Here is a 21,652-nt window from a genome sequence, read left to right as displayed (position 1 = left end):
AGTAACGCTTGCATCAATGCTGAGAGCAGTGCACCATAGGTAGCTATCCCACAGTGTAACTCACCGCAGGGGGTTTTGGGAAGGGCTTGCAATGCCTCTTAGGACCAAAACATTTTCACATGGGGGACTGGGCACATGGCTTGAACATCACATGATGCAGTTTTCTCCCCCACCCCCTTGATGTGAACTGCAACCCATAATATTTTGTGCCTTTTCTCAAAAGGCTGGCATAGCCACGTGTACGCCATCTCCTGAGAAGCATGGATCCCGCTCAGCTGTGCACTGTTATTGTGAGCACTACAAACACCACCCACCTTATCCTGCAGTATTTCCAAAGTTGGGAGAGGAGCCGCTGCATGGAACATGGCAATGTCCTTCAAGCAGCCCTGCTGGAAGCCATAGAACGAAACAATTCCCAGTTGCTGCTGGCAGTCACGCAGCAGCTGAACATGGGGAGCCCTGGTTTTGGTCCAAAGAAACAAGCACTGACTGGTGGGATCGCATCATTATGCAGGTGTGGAGTGACAAGCAGTGGCTGCAGAACTTTTGTATGTGCAAGGCCACTTACCAGGAATTGTGTGCAGAGCTCTCCTCAGCCCTGTGGTGCAGCGACACTAAAATGAGACAAGCTCTGACTGTGGAGAAACAAGTGGCAATTGCTGTGTGGAAGCTTGCAATGCCAGACTGCTACCGGTCAGTGGGGAATCAATTTGGAGTTGGGAAATTTCCGTTGGGTTTGCTGTGATCCAAGTATGGAGGACCATTAATTGCCTTCTGCTAAGAAGGGTTGTGACTCTGGGCGATGTGCAGGAGATACTGGATGGTTTTGCTGCAATGGCTTTCCCTAACTGCGGTGGGGTGATAGATGGAACACACATCCCTGTCTTGGCACTAGACCACCTTGCTACAGAGTATGTAAATGGAAAGGGATACTTTTTAATGGGGTTGCAAGCTCTGGTGAATCACAGGGGGCATTTTAACAACCTCAGCTTGGGGTGATCAGGGAAGGTGCATGACGCCCACATCTTTAAGGACACGGGTTTGTTCAGAAAGTGCAAACAGGGACTTCTTCTGAAATGCAAAATCATTGACATTGAAAGGCCAATAGTCATCCTGGGAGACCCAGCTTACTCCTTGCTCCCATGGCTCATGAAGCTGCACATCGGCCACCTGGACAGTAGCAAGGAGCAGTTCAACCATAGGCTGGATGTGCCTTTGGCAGTTTAAAGGGCCACTGGTGCAGTTTGCTTACTTGGTTAGACATCAGTGAAAGCAATATCCTCATGGTTATAGTTGCCTGCTGTGTGCTCCATAATATCTGTGAAGCAAAGGGTGAGAAGTTTCCACAGGGGTAGGGCAAGGAGGTGGATAGGCTGTCTGCTAATTTTGAGCAGCCAGATACCAGGGTAAAAAGAAGAGTGCAGCATGGAGCACTGTGTCTGAGGGAGGTTTTGAAAACCTGATTCAGTAATAACCCTCAGGAATGTGCGCTGCTTCTGGAGTTGTGCCTTCCCATACTGTGAACCTTGCTGTGCCTGCTAGGTTTCTGTCTCCAGCAAATCCCCTCTGTTTCCTCAGTTTTCCTATACCTCCCATTCTCCACTTTCCCCCATGGTGTGAAATAATAAAGATTATTTCATTCTCAGGCCATGGACTTTTCTTGCACAAACATATTGGAAATGAAAGATCAGAAAAAATGCAACCTTGGACAGTCAGCAGACTACAATATGGAGGGGAAAAACACCTTAATCTAGTCTTTTAAATAGAGTGGCCTTGCCTGTCAAAGATCACTGTATGTGTGCCTTTTATTACTAGTACCCTACCCCAGTGTTGAGTGGAAGGGATACAGCATTTCCCCCCTCGCCTCCTGGAACGTTTGGAAGAAGGGGAGGGGGAATATGGCGATGCAGGAATTCCGTTCTGCAGGGGTTGCAGAGGGAGTTTAGGCTCAAGGTGTTTCTCCTGAAGGTCTACCAGACACCTCAACATGTCTGTTTGTTCCTTCAGAATCTCTAGCATCTCCTACTGCAGGCCATCCTCATGCTCCTGGGCTTCTCTCTCCTGCTTGCAATGTCCATGTTCAGTTTTTCAGAGAAAGAAATCCTCCCCGCTCTCTGCTCAGTGTCAGCTGTCCGAGAGGCGTTCATAATCTCATTAAACATGTCATCAAACATTCTCTTTCACCTTCTTCTAATCTGGGACAGCCTCTCTGAAGATGAGCTGAAGAGCACACTTTCAGCTGTAGAATCATAGAATGAATATCAGGGATGGAAGGGACCTCAGGAGGTCATCTAGTCCAACCCCCTGCTCAAAGCAGGACCAATTCCCAACTAAATCATCCCAGCCAGGGTTTTGTCAAGCCGGGCCTTAAAAACCTCCAAGGAAGGAGATTCCACCACCTCCCTAGGTAACGCATTCCTGTGCTTCACCACCCTCCTAGTGAAATAGTGTTTCCTAGTATCCAACCTAGACCTCCCGCACTGCAACTTGAGACAATTGCTCCTTGTTCTGTCATCTGCCACCACTGAGAACAGCCGAGCTCCATCCTCCCCCTACTTATACAGCCCAAAATGCCATTAGCCTTCTTGGCAACAAGAGCACACTGACTCATATCCAGCTTCTCGTCCACTGTGACTCCTAGGTCCTTTTCTGCAGAACTGCTACCTAGCCATTCGGTCCGTACTCTGTAGCAGTGCATAGGATTCTTCCGTCCTAAGTGCAGGATTCTGCACTTGTCCTTGTTGAACCTCATCAGGTTTTTTTTTAGCCCAATCCTCTAATTTGTCTAGGTCCCTCTGTATCCGATCCCTACCCTCCAGTGTATCTACCATGCCTCCGAGTTTAGTGTCATCTGCAAACTTGCTGAGAGTGCAGTCCACACCATCCTACAGATCATTAATAAAGATATTAAACAAAACCGGCCCCAGTACCGACCCTTGGGGCACTCCGGTTGAAACTGGCTGTCAACTAGACATGGAGCCATTGATCACTACCCATTGAGCCCAACGAACTAGCCAGCTTTCTATCCACCTTACAGTCCATTCATCCAGCCCATACTTCTTTAACTTGGCGGCAAGAATACTGTGGGAGACCGTATCAAAAGCTTTGCTAAAGTCAACGAATAACTCATCCACAGAGCCAGTTATCTCATCATAGAAGGCAATTAGGTTAGTCAGGCATGACTTCCCCTTGGTGAATCCATGCTGACTGTTCCTGATCACTTTTTTTCTCTCCTCTAAGTGTTTTTCTCTCCTCTAAGAGAGATTTTCCTCTCCTCTAAGTGTTTCATAATTGATTCCTTGAGGACCTGCTCCATGATTTTTCCAGGGACTGAGGTGAGGCTGACTGGCCTGTAGTTCCCCGGATCCTCCTCCTTCCCTTTTTTAAAGATGGGCACTACATTAGCCTTTTTCCAGTCATTCGGGACCTCCCCCAATCGCCATGAGTTTTCAAAGATAATGGCCAATGGCTCTGCAATCACATCCGCCAACTCCTTTAGCACCCTTGGATGCAGCGCATCCGGCCCCATGGACTTGTGCACGTCCAGTTTTTCTAAATAGTCTCGAACCACTTCTTTCTCCACAGAGGGCTGGTCACCTTCTCCCCATACTGTGCTGCCCAGTGCAGCACTCTGGGAGCTGACCTTGTTCGTGAAGACCGAGGCAAAAAAATATCATTGAGTACATTAGCTTTTTCCACATCCTCGGTCACTAGGTTGCCTCCCTCATTCAGTAAGGGGCCCACACTTTCCTTGACTTTCTTCTTGTTGCTAACATGCCTGAAGAAACCCTTCTTGTTACTCTTAACATCTCTTGTTAGCTGCAACTCCAAGTGTGATTTGGCCTTCCTGATTTCACTCCTGCATGCCTGAGCAATATTTTTATATTCCTCCCTGGTCATTTGTCCAATCTTCCACTTCTTGTAAGCTTCTTTTTTGCATTTAAGATCAGCAAGGATTTCACTGTTTAGCCAAGCTGGTCGCCTGCCATATTTACTATTCTTTCTACACATCGGGATGGTTTGTTCCTGCAACCGCAATAAGGATTCTTTAAAATACAGCCAGCTCTCCTGGACCCCTTTGCCCTTTATGTTATTCTCCCAGGGGATCCTGGGACATGGAAAGCACAAAGCAATCATTGTCAGTGCATACTCAGGGTCTAGTGTACAGTTGATATATAAAAATAACTTCCCTTATTCCACTGAAGTACCAGGCATAACATTTTTATTTACACCAGGTATTCATTGAACCGGCTTGGTGGACCAGGCATGGCGAGTATGGCCCGGGGACATAGGTGCCGGACTGTCTGCAGCATTGGGTGGCCAACCCAAACTGGGAGCACAGGAGACAGTGGGCCAATGCCATCTTCCCTTTTTAACATGGACATTGTGTGGCCACCGTTGACCCTGCCAAACTGCAAGCCTTGACAGAGGCAGTGCAGGCGGTGAGCTTGCAGCTGCAAGAGTGCACAATCAAATTTCACCCCCCCCCAAGCCCCCCCCCCCAGTGCCACTACAGCTAGCCATGGCCCAAGAGTTGCAGCTTCTAAGCTCAACGCTGACCCCTGCCACCGAAACCAATGGCATGTCTGGAGAACCATTGCCTAATACAGCCACCCAGAACAGAGGGGAGTAAGGTAAGTGTTATGATACCAGCCACTGATCCATTCACAGATCCATATATTGCAACTAAATTCTGAGGAAATATGGGCAAGGTGTATCTGAGAGGGAAATACTACAAGCAATTCAAGCTTCAGAAGAGTGCACTGGGACCAAGTTGGAGTTAATGGAGTCTATAATTGAGTTTAGCAAACCAGCTCTTTGATAGAGTGGAGACTAAAACTAGACAGAGAAAGATGCAACTAATTGAAGAATATAATTTGATGCTTGAAACAGGGTGTGAAACTCACTGAGGGGTAAATTAGGGTTTTAATTAAAAAGTAATTAGTATGTTTGTATACAAACATATTCTGATTAGGGCTTTAATTGAAGAGTAATTAGTATGTTTCTATCCAAACATATTCCAGATATTCTGAGTTCCTGTTCTTGCTGTCCCATGTTGTGGATCTTGAATATTAGTTTTATACGTAGTGAGATATTTGAAATTCAAACATTTACAACAATCTCTGTTGAAATAGATGTATGTTGGTTTTCTGGGCAATGGCCCTGATACCATGCCATGTAAATCAAGGAAGTTTTGCTATTGAGGTCAATGGGAGCTAAATTGGTACATATTTTTTATCAGGTTATAATACAGCAATAAACCCTAAGGCTTCAGCTCTAGAAATGTGAGGTTTAACACTTTGAACTGATTACCATTTAGATAATCATGAGTAGCCATCATTGATCGTATCTTTGAAACATAAACTGTAATTTTGCCATCAGCAATGGAATTTAATCTTTGAAAACAATGTAAATATTTAGACAGATGTTTATTAAAAATGATCTGCTCTGGGCTATGTATTAATTGGTTGCACCACCCTCAAAAACCACTGAGGACTTTCTAAAGTTGAATTAAGACTGTAAAACAGTTTCCATTAGAGAAATAGAATCTATAATTAGAGGGAATTTGCACACACATGATGTCTGACCAGGAAGTTTCCCGATTAGCCATGTGCATGCATATACACCTGTATGCATGTAATTTTATACACCTAACTTTGAAAAATCACCTCATTACATATTACAAATACACATGAATGCCTGTGAAAATATTTACAAAGGCTTCCACTTTCACTGGTTAACTCTTCTTATTTTTTTTTTCATTACATTTAATTCAAATTAGCAGGAACTGGCTAATTTATTTTGTAGTTAACATAGTTTTTTTTTCCTTTTAATTTTAATTAGCTTTTAGTGGATATGTTTAGAAAATTCCATCACTGGTGACCAAAAAAATCTCCGTGGTAGCTGAGAACAACAGACTTTCCTCATAGACATTTTATTGCGCAATTATCTATTACTTATATTTCACCTTTTTCTCTGAAACATCTAGTTTATAAACACTTCTAGGGACAGGATATTGGACCAAAAGGACCATAAGTTTAATTGATGTGGCAATGCTTGTGTTCCTTAGTGCCCTTCCTTAAAAAATTGCAATGGTATCATTGTTACCTTATTTTGTCTAGTATAGGACAAAGACCATGCCAAATGGTCACTAAAATACAGGAAATACTGGATGGTGCCATATGCCCTGTGTTATACAGAAAGTTAGACTAGATTACCATAATGGTTCCTTCTGACCTTAAAAAAAATCTATCAGTCTTATTATTCTGGCATACACATAGCCATAGTTCATTGCTCCGTATTGTTTTCTGCTGACCTGTGCCCTGCTTTTCATCTTTTGATTTATATTCTCATAAGTAAAGTCCAACCTCAAATTACTACAGCTCGCTCGCGCTCTCTCTCTCTCGCTCTCTCTCTCTCTCTCTGTGTATAGACACTCTCCAGAAAACAGTTTAAAAATTTGTTGAAAGATCCTAAAACTGTAGAACGGAAATCACAATGTGCAAATCTGTTCTGATTAAACAGGAACCTAAAGGCCCTGTCCAACATTAGGGCCCCATTGTGCTAGGCACTGTACAAACACTGTAAGAGACCATTCCTACCCCAAAGAGATTACATTCTCAATGGAAAAGACAGATAGAAGGTAAGAAGAAAGGGGGACAGAATAAAATAATAGGGTTAGAAGAGACCACAAGGCTTATCTAGTTTAACCCCCTGCCAAGATGCAGGATTTGTTGTGTCTATACCATCCAAGACAGATGGCTATCCAGCCTCCTTTTGAAAACCTCTAGTGAAGGAGCTTCCACAACCTCTGGAGGCAACTGTCCTTACAGTTAGGGCATTTTTCCTGAAATTTAATCTAAATTTGCAATGCTGTAGTTTGAACCCATTGCCTCTTGTCCTGCCCTCTGTGGCAAGAGAACAACTTTTCTCCATCTTTTCTTATGACAACCTTTCAAGTATTTGAAGACTACTATCATGTGTCCTGTCAATCTCCTCTTTTCCAGACTAAACATTCCCAGTTACTTCAGCCTTTGCTCATATGGCTTGCATTCCATCACTTTTGTCATCTTTGTCACTCACCTTTGGATCCTTTCCAGTTTCTCCACATCCTTTCTATTCGTTGGTGACCACAGTTGGACACAGTACTCCAGCCGAGGCATAACCAGTGCTGAGTAGAGTGGTACTATTATATTCCATCACTTGCATGTTATGCCTCTGTTAATGCAAACTAAAATTGCATTTGCTTTTTTGTAACAGCATCACATTGCTGACTCATGTTGAGGTTGTGATCCACCACAGCTCCCAGACCTTTCTCAGCACTGCTGCTTCCAAGCCAGTTTTCCCCCATTCTGTATTTGTGCATTTGGTTTTTCTTCCCTAAGTGTAGCACCTTACATTTGTCTTTGTTGAATTTCATTTTTTTGTCTATAGCCCAGTTCTCCAATTTATCAACCTCAGAATTTTAAGCTCTATCCTCCAAGGCATTGACAACCCCTCTTCCCCAACTTTGTGTCATCAGCAGATTTGACCAGTATGCTCTCTATTCCTACATCCAGGTCATTAAGAAAGATGTTAAACAACACCAGACCCAGAACAGCTCCCTATGGGACCCCACTTGAGACCTCCCTCCAATCTGATATCATTCCATTAATGGTTACTCTTTATTTGCAGTTGTTTAACCAATTATGTATCCTCTTAATGGTCTGTCAAGCCCGCATTTCTCCGGCTTACTTATCAGAATGCCATATGACACTGTGTCAAAAGCCTTGCTGAAGTCCAGGTATATTATGTCCGCCACTTTCCCCCTACCCACCAAACCAATTACCCATTCAAACAAGGAAATCAAGCTGATGTGTCATAATTTGTTCTTAGTAAATCCATGCCGGCTGCTAGTGATTATCCCTTCACCCTGTAAGTATTCCTAAATTGAATGTTTTATATATTGCTCTAGTAGCGTCTCAGGTATCAAAGTCAGGCTGACTGGTCTGTAGTTCCTTGCTCTTCTTTCTCCCCCCTTTCAAAAGATGGGCACTATGTTAGCCTTCTCCACTTTTCTGAGATCTCTCCAGTTATCCATGACTTGGCAAATATTATTGCCAGTGGCTCCAAGATTTCTTCAGCTAATTCCTTCAGTACTCTCAGGTGAATAGTATCCGGCCCTGAATTCATTTAAATTGGTCAGAAGATCTCTGATGTCTTCTTTACATATCACTGTCTGCATCCCTTCCCCTTTATTGTCTATGGTAACTTTGCTAGTCATCCGGTCACCTGTTATTTTTTGTGAGAAGACTGAGGCAAAGTTGGCATTGAGCAGCTCTGCCTTCCTATCGTCTTCTGTTACCACCTCACCTTCTCCATTGAGCAGTGGACCCACAGCGTCCTTGATCTATCTTTTTTTCTGACATATTTGAAGAACCCCTTCTTGTTATCTCTAGCATTCCTTGCCAGCTGTAACTCATTCATTGCCTTGGCTTTCCTGATTTTGTCCCTACACGCTCACGCTATTCCCATGTATACTTCCTCGGTGACATGCCCCTCCTTCCATTTCCTGTATGTGTCCCTTCTGGTTTTTAGATAGGTTAAAAAAAAGCTCCTTGTGCAGCCGCATGTGCCTCCTGTGGCTCTTCTTAGCTTTTCTCTGCATTGGAATAGCTTGATGTTGAGCCTCTAGCGAACAGGAGCGGCTAACAGGGGAGTTTGTGAGGGAGTTCTCCAGGTGAAGGAGGAACGATTATGTGACTCTTGGGGTAAGTTTGTTGGCTGTAATGTGTGTGTTTGTGATTGTGGTGTGCTTGCTGTTTGACTGAAATATACCGTATAGTCTATTTGTTTAGGGGACTGTGTGCTGATCGTGTATGTGCTGAGCCTAGCGTCCTGGTAGGCAAGACTGAGAACTTCTTAACGAGGCTTTGATCCCTAAGCCCTTTAGCATCCATCAACCCTTAACCAGGGGTGGGGGTGAGGGCTACTCAGGAAGTCCAGGACTTTAAAAAGCCCACTCCTAAGCGACCAAAGGAGGGGAACAGGAGCAGCTAACGGGAGTTTTGCGAGGGAGTTTATGGGGAGAGCATGAGGGGGGGGGGGCTAGATAAACTTAACAGTCTTTAAACTTAAAACCAAAAACACCCCCTCATAAAAACCATCAACAAAGGAGTAAAAAGATAATGCAAGCAGAAGTCCAGCAGCAGAGTGGGGGCTATCCAGTTTATTGCACCCAATGTAGCATGTATGATTATCTGCCCTATGGGCAGGTGGTGTATGTGTGCATTTGGTGCAAGGAACTTCTGGCCCTCAGAGACTGTGTATGGGCTTTGGAGCCCTGAGTGACTGAACTGGAAGACCTCAGGGAGACACAGAGGTACATAGATGAGACTGTCCAGGACACAGTATAACGGTCCCACCCCCGGTCTGACAACCTCTGTGCTGTTGAGGAGGATGAAAGTCTCAGAGAAGGAGAACATCCACCTGGAGCAGAGGGAAAGAATCCCATAGTTGGGACCCTCCTTCCAGATGATGATGTGGTATTGTCTCAGACTGAGAATACCTCTTTGTGGGAGGGAACTCCAGTTATTAGGAAGAGACAGGTATTAGTAATGGGCAATATGATCATTAGAAACATAGATAACTGGGTTTGCGATGACCAGGAGACCCACATGGTGAATTGCCTGCCTGGTGTGAAGGTTGCAGATCTCTTGAGACATCTAAATAGACTTATGTGTACTGGGGAGGAGCTGGTGGTCATGGTATATGTAGGTATCAATGACATAGGGAAGGATAGGAGAGAGGTCCTGGAGGCCAAATTTAGGCTGCTAGAGAGGAGATTGAAGTCCAGGACCTTCATTCTAACATTCTCTGAAAAGCTTCCAGTTCCACATGCAGGGCCAGTTAGACAGGCAGAACTGCAGGGTCTTAATGTGTGCATAAGATGATGGTGTAGGGAGGAGGGGTTTAGATTTATTAGGAACTGGGGAAACTTTTGGGAAAGGGTGAGACTACATAGGAAGGATGGGCTCCACCTAAACCAAAATGGAACCAGATTGTTGGCACTTAAAATTTAAAAGGTCATTGAGCAGTTTTTAAACTAAGGGTTGGGGGAAAGTCGACAGGTGCAGGTGGTTCAGACAGAGACATCTCTTGGGCGGGGGGGGGGGGTGAATCTATTAATGGAGATTCTCTATGTCCTAGTAAGGAGGAGAGGATGGAAGATGATACGATATAAGTAGGATCTGATGAGAAACAGTCAAATGAAAAAAATCCCATTCAATTACATCATGTAATGGCAGACAGCTAAAAAGTGACAAGTTTTTAAAGTGCTTATATACCAATGCCAGAAGTCTAAATAATAAGATGGGTGAACTAGAGTGCCTTGTATTAAATGAGGATATTGCTATAATAGGCATCACAGAAACTTGGTAGAATGAGGATAATCAATGGGACACAGTAATACCAGGATACAAAATATATCGGAAGGACAGAACAGGTCATGCTAGTAGGGGAGGGGCATTATATGTGAAAGAAAGCATAGAATCAGATGAAGTAAAAATCTTAAATTAACCAAACTGTACCATAGAATCTCTATGAATAGTAATTCCATGCTCTAATAATAAGAATATAGCAGTAGGGATATATTACCAACTACCTGACCAGGATGTTGATAGTGTCTGTGAAATGCTCAGGGAGATTAGAGAGGTTATTAAAATAAAAAAGTCAATAATAATGTAGGAATTTCAATATCCCCATATTGACCGGATACATGTCACCTCAGGACGGGATGCAGAGATAAAGTTTCTTGACACCTTAAATGACTACTTTTTGGAGCAGCTAGTCATGGAACCCACAAGAGGAGAGGCAATTCTTGATATAATTCTAAGTGGAGCACGCTCTTCCCTGTTCTTGTCACGCAGACAGAAAGCAGAAGACCAGAAGTCCGAAGTGCAGGCAATGCGATGTTTATTGGGGTTAGTTCCAAGCAAACATATCCATAGTTCTACATGGTGGCAGAGTCTGTTTCCCAGTGTTCCATTTCCTGCTCTGGCACCACGGATCATGTACCCCATGTCCCCCTTCCCAGCTCTGACACCGCAGAGCTTTGCCTCTTTCCCCATTCCCCTATTCCACCTTCCCTAGTCCCCATTCCCTATTTCCCCCTCCTCCTCCTTAGCAGGCCCAAATATACCTGCAATGCATGCCCACAGTCCCACCCCTTACAACTTATGGTCATGTTCCGTTTGGGAGGGTCATGAGTAGGGGGCTTCATCCCACCCCTTTTGTATCTCATGGGAGGGGTAAGGATTGAGGTTGTGTTTTGGCCAAGGCCAGGCTTTTCTTTGGCTTTTAGTGTGTCTTATGCCTGTCCCCCATTCCTTTTTCCCCCTCCTGCCTGGTTGTTTGACCTTTCCTTGAGATAAGGAGCTGAGGCAGTCTTCAAGTGTGCGCTCATATATTACATTCCCACCATGCCCAGTAACACTTTAACTGCTCTATCCATTATCTCTTCCCCTTGTATTAACAAACCCATCTGTCTAGGGAGAAGCAACACACACAGTCTCTTTTGTTCTTTGTTCACACATATTAGTATAAGAGTATCAAAAAGTGAACCCCAAAATTCTATCTCAGGCTGACAAATAATCTTATATGCTAACAGAGGCCGAAATCCCCCCACCGACTGGGATGGCCAGTCTGGGCATTGACTTGAGCTGGGATCAGAGGGAAGACTCCACACTCAGCTGGACATATGAGCAGCTGTCTGCAGTCAACGGAGCGGTAACCGACTCCCAATGAGTGAACCAGTGGCTCCAGTTTGAGCTAACCAATAACTGCCTCTATCACATCGACCTGGATCCCTGAATCCAAGAAACCCAGACCCAGCTGGTGGTGCCCCAGTGTTACCAATGGGCCATCTATAAACTAGCACACAATGTCCCCACTGCGGGCCACCTGGGGCATGAGAAGACCCTGGCCTGAGTCATTACATGGTTTTTTTGTCTCAGGGTGCATCAGGAGATCAAAAACGTCTTTAACTCGTGCCCCAAATGCCAGCTGGTGGCCCTGCGGGGTTTTATGAAGGCTCCCATGGTGCCCTTCCTTCTGATGGGGGTTCCTTCGAGTGGGTCACCATGGACCTCATGGGATTTCTCCCAAAGAGTGCCACTGGGTTCTGCTACATCCTGGTCATTTTGGACTATGCCATCCAGTTCCTGGAAGCTATTCTGCTGTGGAGCATCATGGCTTGGGCTATTGTGGGAGAGCTCCTGAAATTTCTCACCTGGGTAGGCTTATCCCAAGAGAGTCTCACTGATCAGGGCACCAACTTCACTTCCTGGCTACTCCAGCAAGTGTGTAGGCTCTTGGAGGGTCAAACAATTATGCACTTTCATCTACCACCCTGAGACCATGGACTGGTTGAGAGTTTCAATTGGACATTAAAGGAAATGCTGCACAAAATTCCCCTGGGAGAGTTGTACCAGTGGTACCAGCTGATTTTGCCCCTGCTGTTGGCCATCAGGGAGGTGTCCCAGTCCTCCATGAAGTTCTCCCACTTTGCGCTACTCTATGGGGGTTACTTGATCTGATGCATGAGACCTGGGCTGGCCCAGGGACTCTTGCAATATGTATTCCAGCTCCAGGAGCACCTGACCCCAGGGACCCAGGAGTGAACCTATACCCAGGGGGTGCAGTCTCGGACCTTTGAAACCAATGACCAGCTCCTGCTACCCTCCAAGGAGTCCAAGCTCCTGGCCCACTGGCAGGGGCCATATGAAGTAATCCATTGAGTGGGGCCAGTAACCTATGAAATTTGGCCACCAGACTGATGGAAGAAAAAGCAGCTCTACCTCCTCAATCTCCTGACGCCATGGTGAGAGCGGGAGGATCTACTGATTGCCTCATACCTCCCTGAGCTAGACTTGGGCACCCAGGTCCTGTGGCAACTGGCCCCAAGGAACCACAACTCGGGGATACCCTCACTAATGAACAACAGAGGCAGGATTGAAGCCTTTTGAAAGCCTTCCCTAAGACTTTCACCACCTTATGTGGCCAGACCACTCTTGTCCAGCTAGGTGTCATTGAGAAGTCCCAAAACAAGTGGTGCAGTCCCATTGTGCTGCCAAAACCCAACGGGATCCTGTATTTTACATCAGCTTCCAAAGGGTAAATGTGATCTCTAAATTCAATGCGTACCTAATACCCTGGATCGATGATTTGCTTGACCACCTGGGGGGAAGCTCACTTCATCACCTCCTTCAACCTCACAAAAGGCTATTGGCAAATTCCCCTTGCCCCAAGCTCAAGAGAGAAGAGGCCAACTGGGCTCTAACAGTTTATCTGGATGTCCTTCGGTCTTCATGGGGCTCCTGTGATCTTCCAGAAGTCGATGGATCACCTCCTGCAGCTCCACAGTTCCTACGCTGAAGCATACCTCGATGACATAGTGATATACAGCCGATGCAGGGAGGACCATCTCAATCAGGTGGTGGCCATCCTATGGCCCTGCAGACCGCGGGACTAACTGCCAACCCAAAGAAGTTTTGGATTGGGTGGCAGAAAACATAACCCTGGGCCAAAGACAGGTATGGCCCCCCATAGGAAAGGTCCGGGCCTTGCAGGCCTGTTAACCACCCACCACGAAGCAACAAGTGTGCCAGTTTCTGGGGCTAGCCAGCTACTATCATCATTTCATCTCCTGGTTTGCTTCCATTGTGGTCCCCATGACTGAACTCCTAACCAAAGACAGCCCGCAGCAGACACTCTGGACAGCTGAGTGTGAGAAGGCCTTCCAGATCCTCAATACGTGCATGTGTCAGGAGCCAGTCCTATACATCCCAGATTTCTCCCGCAGATTCATCATCCAGACAGAGGCCTTGGAAGTGGGATTTGGGGCTGTTCTCTCCCAACACTTTCACAAGACCAGCCTGGGAGCTTAAATTCATTACTCTGCTAGACACAAAAATCACCTCAAGTCTGTCTACCTGTCTGCCAGATAGCATCAAACCCTTCTATTATCGCTCTCCTTACTAGAGTGGCAGGTCTTCTAGGGATGTAGACGTTTTCTGAGTCTGTTATTTTCTGAGTCTGTTATTGGGGGCAGGGAGGGGAGGATAGCTCAGTGGTTTGAGCATTGGCCTGCTAAACCCAGGGTTTTCAGTTCAATCCTTGAGGGGGCCAGTCAGGGATCTGGGGCAAAATCAGTACTTGGTCCTGCTAGTGAAGGCAAAGGGCTGGACTCAATGACCTTTCAAGGTCCCTTCCAGTTCTAGGAGATAGGATATCTCCATTATTATAATAATAATAATAATAATAAAAAAGACCTGTTTCAATAACAGAAACTGAGTGTGACTCCCATTTTTTCTTCAAATGGATCAATTGTAATATTAATTGATTCTGGAATTCAGTCCCTGGGCCCATGGCTGCTCAAATTTAATTCCACATCCAAACCTATGGCGTAAATTTTAACTTTCATTCTATGTCATTTGGCCTGGTACAAAGACCTGAGACTTGTTGCTATATGGAGACCCACAGTCCCTGCATGGATGCACAAATTGGTGCAAGAAGCCTCTTCATTATGTACCCCCTGCACAGGAGCTGGCCACAGCTACAGGACTACACTCGGCTAGTGCCTCCAGAGCAGTGGTGGGCAACCTGTGGCCCGTCAGGGTAATCTGCTGGTGGGCCGCAAGACAGTTTGTTTACATTGACTGACTGTCCACAGGCATGGCCGCACGCAGCTCCCAGTGGCTGCAGTTCGCTGTTCCCAGGCAGTGGGAGCTGTGGGAAGCAGCGCGGGCCACAGGGATATGCTGGCTGCTGCTTCCAGCAGCTCCCATTGGCCAGAAATGGTGAACTACGGCCACTGGGAGCTGTGGGCGGCTGTGCCTGCGGTGGTCAATGTAAACACACTATCTTGTGGCACACCAGCGGATTACCCTGATGGGCCGCAGGTTGCCCACCACTGCTCCAGAGGAACTAGCCACCCTAAAAGGGAGGTTAGGGTGTTTCCTTTCTAAAGGAGATGCAGCAGCCATGCTCTTTCATACATATGGGAAGAATGGCCTCCCTAAAGCATAACACTTCCCAGAACCTACACACTGGCAGGCTGACTCCAAACCACCACCAATACAGACCTCTGGGTTTATGCCACAATCTACCCTATATTTAAAAAGCTGTCTGCAGATACACTAGCCTGTTCCATAATTATTATGACTGAGGGGAGAAAAGTTTCAATTCCACCTCACCCTTCAGATCTGTTACAGGTTTCATTCATGATATTATCAAAACTACTACTGTTCTGCACCGTCTATTGTTAGTAGATGGAAACCTCCAGTTGTCATACACTAGGGAACCTCCTACCCCACAGCACTGGTTCTACATTTGACTACATCACTAACACAGTGAATTCCGTGTATATTTAGAGACTTCCAGATCTCATATGAAATGGGGCAGAAAGCATTAATCAAAACTCCAGACTACTCAGCAGGTAAGATTCCTGTGAAAATAAATCTATCCTTTAACATCATAATAAGTGGCTTATAATTTATGTGACAGTAAAAATAATAGAAGCCTCAGGAGACAATTTCCCTGCACTAGTCCATGGATAGTGAACACAAATAATTTGCTTAGATGTCCAGTGACAGGTACTGCTGCTGCTGCAGTTGCCATCTGTGTTCTTAAAACCCTACAAAACAGGAGGGGAATGTGGTTAGCCAGAAAACACGAGATACTGCTTTGAAACTTTTATTATAGCTTTTATACTTGTACCCACTGTATTAGATTATTCATTTACCCTTGTTGTCTTTTAAAGCCCCATATCATATTTACTGTTATGGATAATGAATTTTATCCTTTAATTCCATCAAAGAATGAAGATTTATTTTGTGTTAGAAAAATTCATTTTCAAATCCTTTTTTCTTCTCCCTTCACTGATTAGCTTTATTGAATAAGATGTCTGCTGAGGCAATACTTTCAAAAATCCTATTATATATGTACAGACGAACCTTAAAGATACAAACACCAGAGTTATGGACTGACCAGTCAACCAGACACCATGTGAAACTGGAAGTAACCAATCAGGCAGCAGCAAAGACCAGGGGAAAAAAAAAAAAAAAAAGACAATACCGTACTGAGCCTGTATTGCATCTTAAAGTTAGGCATATCTGGGCTGCCTGTCCTCACCCCACCCTTACGAGCGGGGCAGCCACTTACAGCTATGAGGTGAAGACGCCGGTGCTGCCAACTCAAGGCAGCCAGAGCCTGCAGAGCAGGAGCAGTGTTGGAGACTGTGCTGTTTTCATCCCTCCCTCCTCCCCCAGCTGGGAGGGAGATGCACTGTTTTTTACACTCTCCCCCCGGCCAGGAGGAGGCATGCTGTTTTCACATACACACCCTGTTAGGAGGGGAACAAGCTTGCAAACTCAGTCCGAACCAGAGAAAGAAGCTGCCTGTAAGTAAGCTGCCGGTGCTGAGGAGGGAGCTGCTGCTCTAGCCTGGCCTGGAATGTCAGCTGTTGGGGCTGGAACCCAAACTGCATTTTGTTCAGCCTTACAGACATGTCAGAGTTACGGACAACCTTAATTCCCGAGGCAACTGTAACCATAAAAGTGTATTTTTAAAGCATACATCATAAGCTCTCCATTGTAAGGCTATCAACACTTTTCTCATACCAGATACCGTTGTCTACTTTTATGTAATACAGGCAAATCAGTTATTGTGGCTGCTTCCTGCAAATCTAAGGACCCTGGACTTTTTTGATTTAATCTTATTGCCCCAATATTTGCTGCTGGAATTTTAGAGATTTTTACCCTCCACCCCTTTGTTCTGTATATATTCTAATTAGGGGACAAAGAATGTGGAGGTGGGCTTTGCAAAACATTTTTCTTTTCATTTAAGGCATTGTTTTTCAAGGGAAATTTAATTAAAGAAACCATATATTTATAAGTGGATGGAAGCCTGTGCTATGCAAACAACAAGGATTGTTTGAACGTAATTCTTGCTCTGCTTCCAGGCTTGGAATAACATTAAATCTTGCAGCTGTTCAAAATTTGCATTTTGCCTAAACTCAGTGGAAATTTTGAGTTCTAACTCTAAAACAAGTTCCTCCATTCCTACTAAAAATAACAGACAGATCATGATTCACAGGGAACATCAGGATCTTCACCTCCAGTTCCTAGTAGAGAGATGGTGAAATTGCAAACATGACTGTCAAATTGGCACTTACTGGTTGGTGGTCACAAAGACTGAGGCACAGATTCTCAGCCCTTCTCTGCTCTCATTGCACAGCTCAGGTGGCAGGATGGGAGGGGACTGGGTGCAGTCTTGGCACTGGCATTTCCCTCACAAATACTGAGGTTCCTCAGGGGGTCAGAGCCAGCATAGCCCTGGTGAAATGGACATGTTGGGAGTGAGGAGACACAGGGAGCAGGAGTGGCCATGTTGCCGGCACAGGGGCCTGAGGACAGCAACAGTGGGGTTCGTTGCCCGGAGTGCTTCGCGCCAATAAACATACCGGGGTGGAGAAACAATCAAAGTTTATTTGAGATCTCAAAGTGGTGCAAGGAGACAGGCAAGTCTCAAATCAAGCACACCAGCAAAAACAGTTTCTCTCTTCTTTATACATTTTACAACTAAGACCCCCCCCCATCACCCCTCTACTCCCCCTCCCCTCTCTACCGAAGGCATGTTTATACATTTAAGCAATTAAATCATTCTAGGGCTATAAATCTAGCTTGTTAGTAACTTCTCCCTAAACTGTTATTTGGTTCTGTTTACCCTTAGTTTATTACCCCTTCCCCAGCTAGAAACATGCAAACCTCATCATTATCGTTTGGTATCTGGCATGAACAAGGTCGTAATTGCTAACTGGCTATTTACATATTCCAATTCCTGTCCTTGGTTGTTGAGGTCGATCAGAGTTAAACATGGAAGGAAAGAGTTTAAACATGGAAGAACTCTGGCTCAGGCAGGCCTAGTAACCCCAACAGCCAGACCATGAGCCAGCAGACAGGTGGATCTTATGCTGTTCATGGCTGCAGCAGAGCTGGGGGCTGGGCAGAGAAATGGGGAATTGTAAACAGCTGCCTGACAGGATCCCTGGCTCTGCTTCACCATGCATAAACTTTGCAAAACAGAGAATCTAGCTGAGAGCTTAATTGTGCCATTTAGGCACAACCCATAGTAAGGGTCATAGCAGATCTTTAGCCTCTATTCTGCATCCCCTCAGGGGCTGCATCTTACTCTCCCCTGTGTAAATGGCCAATTTTGCCTTTTCTCTACCCATTCTTTCCAGAGGATGGAGCATTCTGTGAATGCAGGTGATGTATTTCTCCCTAGTCCCTGGCCCTTATGCAGAGGGCACTGTGTGCATCAACATCAGAGCCAGAAAGAACCTGTCTCTGAATGAGCATGGATGGAGAGACCCTCTGTCTGAACACATCCCTCTTTCCTCATGGAAGAGAAGTGGTGTCTCCCTGGCACTGTGTCTGCACCTTCTGAAGGGTACTAGACTGTAGGAACAATTTAAACTGTACCCCTCCATGCTGTATAACCCCCTGTTTATGCTGGAAGGTGCTAATGGTTGCCATCAAGTGGGTCTTTAATCTATAGACAAAGGCCTGGTTATAGCCAGTGCGTCTGCTTAGCACCCTTCTTTTGGGCTGAATGAAAGGAGCAGTTAAATGTCCCTGGCAATGTAGTGATAGATGGAAACAATAGGAGGCTACTGCCCAAGGCGCTTGGCCAGACCATGTGGTCTGAGGGTTCCCTGATTGCAAACACACAGGCTGAGAGAGTGGTTCTAGTGTGTGTCTGTGTGTTTTGATCAGAAAGCCAGCAGACAGCAAGAGAAGCAGTCGTGAGGATGGCTCTGAGAGGGAGCAGAGACAGACTTCCTTGGGCACAGCACTCATGGGTGAGGCAGACTTGGAAAGAGTGAGCAAGGAAACTGCCTGCTGCATGTTGTTTTTACTGTGTTCAGGGAAACAGGACTTTGTGTATATGCTTTGTAAATAAACAGGATTGCACCAAAGACATACCTACAGGAACAACCCTACGAGGCCCCTTATATTGGTTAACCACTCAGGCCAAAGGGGCAATATCCCTTAAAGCAGTTGGGGTGGGGATCTGTGGGGAGCCCGTAACCAGTGTGGGTCACAAGGCATTTGTGTAGACATACCTAGCTTCCGGTGGCCTCTCCAAGATCTGCAACAATCTTAAAAGATCCACAGATTCTGAGAGTTGAACCCTGAGCTTTTTCCTTAGGGAGAGGGTCAAATCCTACTTCCCAGATGGAGTGATCAGATAAAAACTCATGAGAGGAAAACTGTGTGAGGAGGAGATCTGGCCTATTATCATTAATACAGGAATCATAGTACTCCGTGTATTCCTTGGATTCTGCAATTGCTTCCCCTTAGGCGTTGTCAATTGCTCAGTACTTTGCTGTCTGGCCTTTACAGCTTTCTCTTGTTTACAGTCTCATTAACCTTTGAGGAATGAGGTGGATTGGACAACAGACAGTCAAAACACAAAGAATCTGAGAAGGTCAAAGCAGTACAAGTTTCAGCTGCACATCACATAATGGGTTTTGTATCAATGTGTCATGATGCCACACTCTTATGTCAAAGATTTCAATGAGGAGGAAGTAATACAATGTTCATCATTCCCATAACGAACATTGAACCAGATTCTTAGCCCCATATGGTTTGTGAGCATTGCTCTGGTGGTGCAAAGGAATCTTGAAGCTGCCCCTAGCCTGGCCCCTGGGTTTTGCTTTGGCATGGAGGCATTCTTGTGTGATGTCAAGCCAGCACAGCCAACTATATACCACCTTTTCCCAGTCCTGTTAGTCTAGGCGCTATGCAAGGGCATGCTGGAGGGGTGACCAGGGTGGAGGAGTGTGGTTGGAGTGTAACTGTGAGCTAGTGATCCAATGCCCCACTTGTGGGTTGTTACAACCAGTGCAATTTAGAGCAGCCTTAGGGTGATTTATGCTGGGTGCTGAATTGACCTCTGGCAATCTTGGAAATTGGGGAACTGCAATAATTATATAATTTTTGAAGCAGCACCTAAAGGCCCTTATTGGAATTGGGGTCCTTTTGACCACTGTACAAACAGACAGGTCCCAGTTCCGAAGAGCTTACCAGGGTCTAAGGAAACTGAATGTTAGGCTTCTATCAATTGGCACGTTCTGTGCTTTTTGGTACAGTTACGTTTGGATCTGTGATCATTGTTTTGCTCCTCGTGATTTGCTCACTTTTTAAGTTCATTACAAACCACAGGGCATAGGGCAGTTTGGTTTGGTTTAGAAATGTGCCTGATGACTGTTCCTTCTGGTTAAAACTGGCAATGGAGCCCTGCCTGTCTATAACCAACGTAGTGGAATAATTGGAAACCATAGACTATAGAAAAGGAACGTCAGAGCGCCTGTGATAGTGAGAAGCAGTCAATGATTATTCTGAAGGAATGAACAGACGGAGGGTCTTCTTTCACTGACTGCCACTAGTTCAGATTTCATTACAGAACTGTCGTTTCACACTCTGCACATTGCTGTGACTTTGCTAGAGCTGAAGTTAACCACTAGCACAAAAAAGGAAAAAAAGTAACCAATCTTTGTCCCATTGTAGCAACCCTGACCTCAGAGTGCTGTGTATATTGAATGCTATTCAATGGTTAAAAAACTCCATTAACACAGAGTTAAGGTTGCTTGGGGGCATGTCAGCCCCTTGCAGAACACTAAGTTGAGCAAAACAGAAACTTCTGAAAAACAGGAAATGCACAGGTAGGGTTACCTCTGCAACCTTAACTCTGTCCTCTTTCGGCAATGGCCCAGAATGCCCCGTTAACCTTCATAGCTTTGCTCTTCTAACCCCCAGTTGCTGGAATGTACAAACTCTTCACCTACTTTTATAACCCATTCATTTTCATCATCCGTGGGCTTCTACTGAACGCCATTAAAGGCCAAAAAGGTGGGGGAGGTTGCCTCTTTCCTCTTTGAGTAATGCCTCAGTGTGCACATAGCACATATACTGGCTCTTGGCACTACAAGTTTCAAGCGATGCCAGATCCTGGAGTATACTCACTTAGCCAACTCATCAGAAAGAACACCACACATATACAATTAAATAGCCACCTCACAGCCTTTTACAGCTCCCTTACACTTAGGGCTTGTCTTCACTAAAGAGGTAAATTGGCGCTGCTGCAGTCGATGCAGTGGCATTGATTCAGCAGGTCTAGTGAAGACACAGTCAATCGATGGGAGAGCACGCTCTCATCAATTTCTGTACTCCACCTCAACGAGAGGCGGAAGCAGTGTTGGCGGGAGAGCGTCTCTCGTCGACGTAGTTCAGTGTGGACCCTGCGGTACTTAGATCTACTAACGTAACTCAAATTGCGTAGTTTAGATTGACCAGCAGCGATAGTGTAGACCTGCCCTTACTCACAGGATACCATCTCAAACTTCACTTTAACTTAACCATCATTAAAATCATTAGAATCCACTCATATTCCACCTCCCTGATGACTATATCCTTTGTAATAAAAGCCCTATGCCCTGCTACTGACATAATCTAAACAATTCTGCATAGAAATAATGCATCCTGAAGGTACACATGCACCTCTCGCCTTTCCACATACACATGAGACGATGCAAAACATAGATCTCCTC

This window comes from Trachemys scripta, chromosome 2 (genome assembly GCF_013100865.1).
Source record: "Trachemys scripta elegans isolate TJP31775 chromosome 2, CAS_Tse_1.0, whole genome shotgun sequence".
Classification (NCBI taxonomy): Eukaryota; Metazoa; Chordata; order Testudines; family Emydidae; genus Trachemys; species Trachemys scripta.
The sequence above is the reverse complement of the archived record's forward strand: the minus strand, read 5'-3'. Positions refer to the sequence as shown.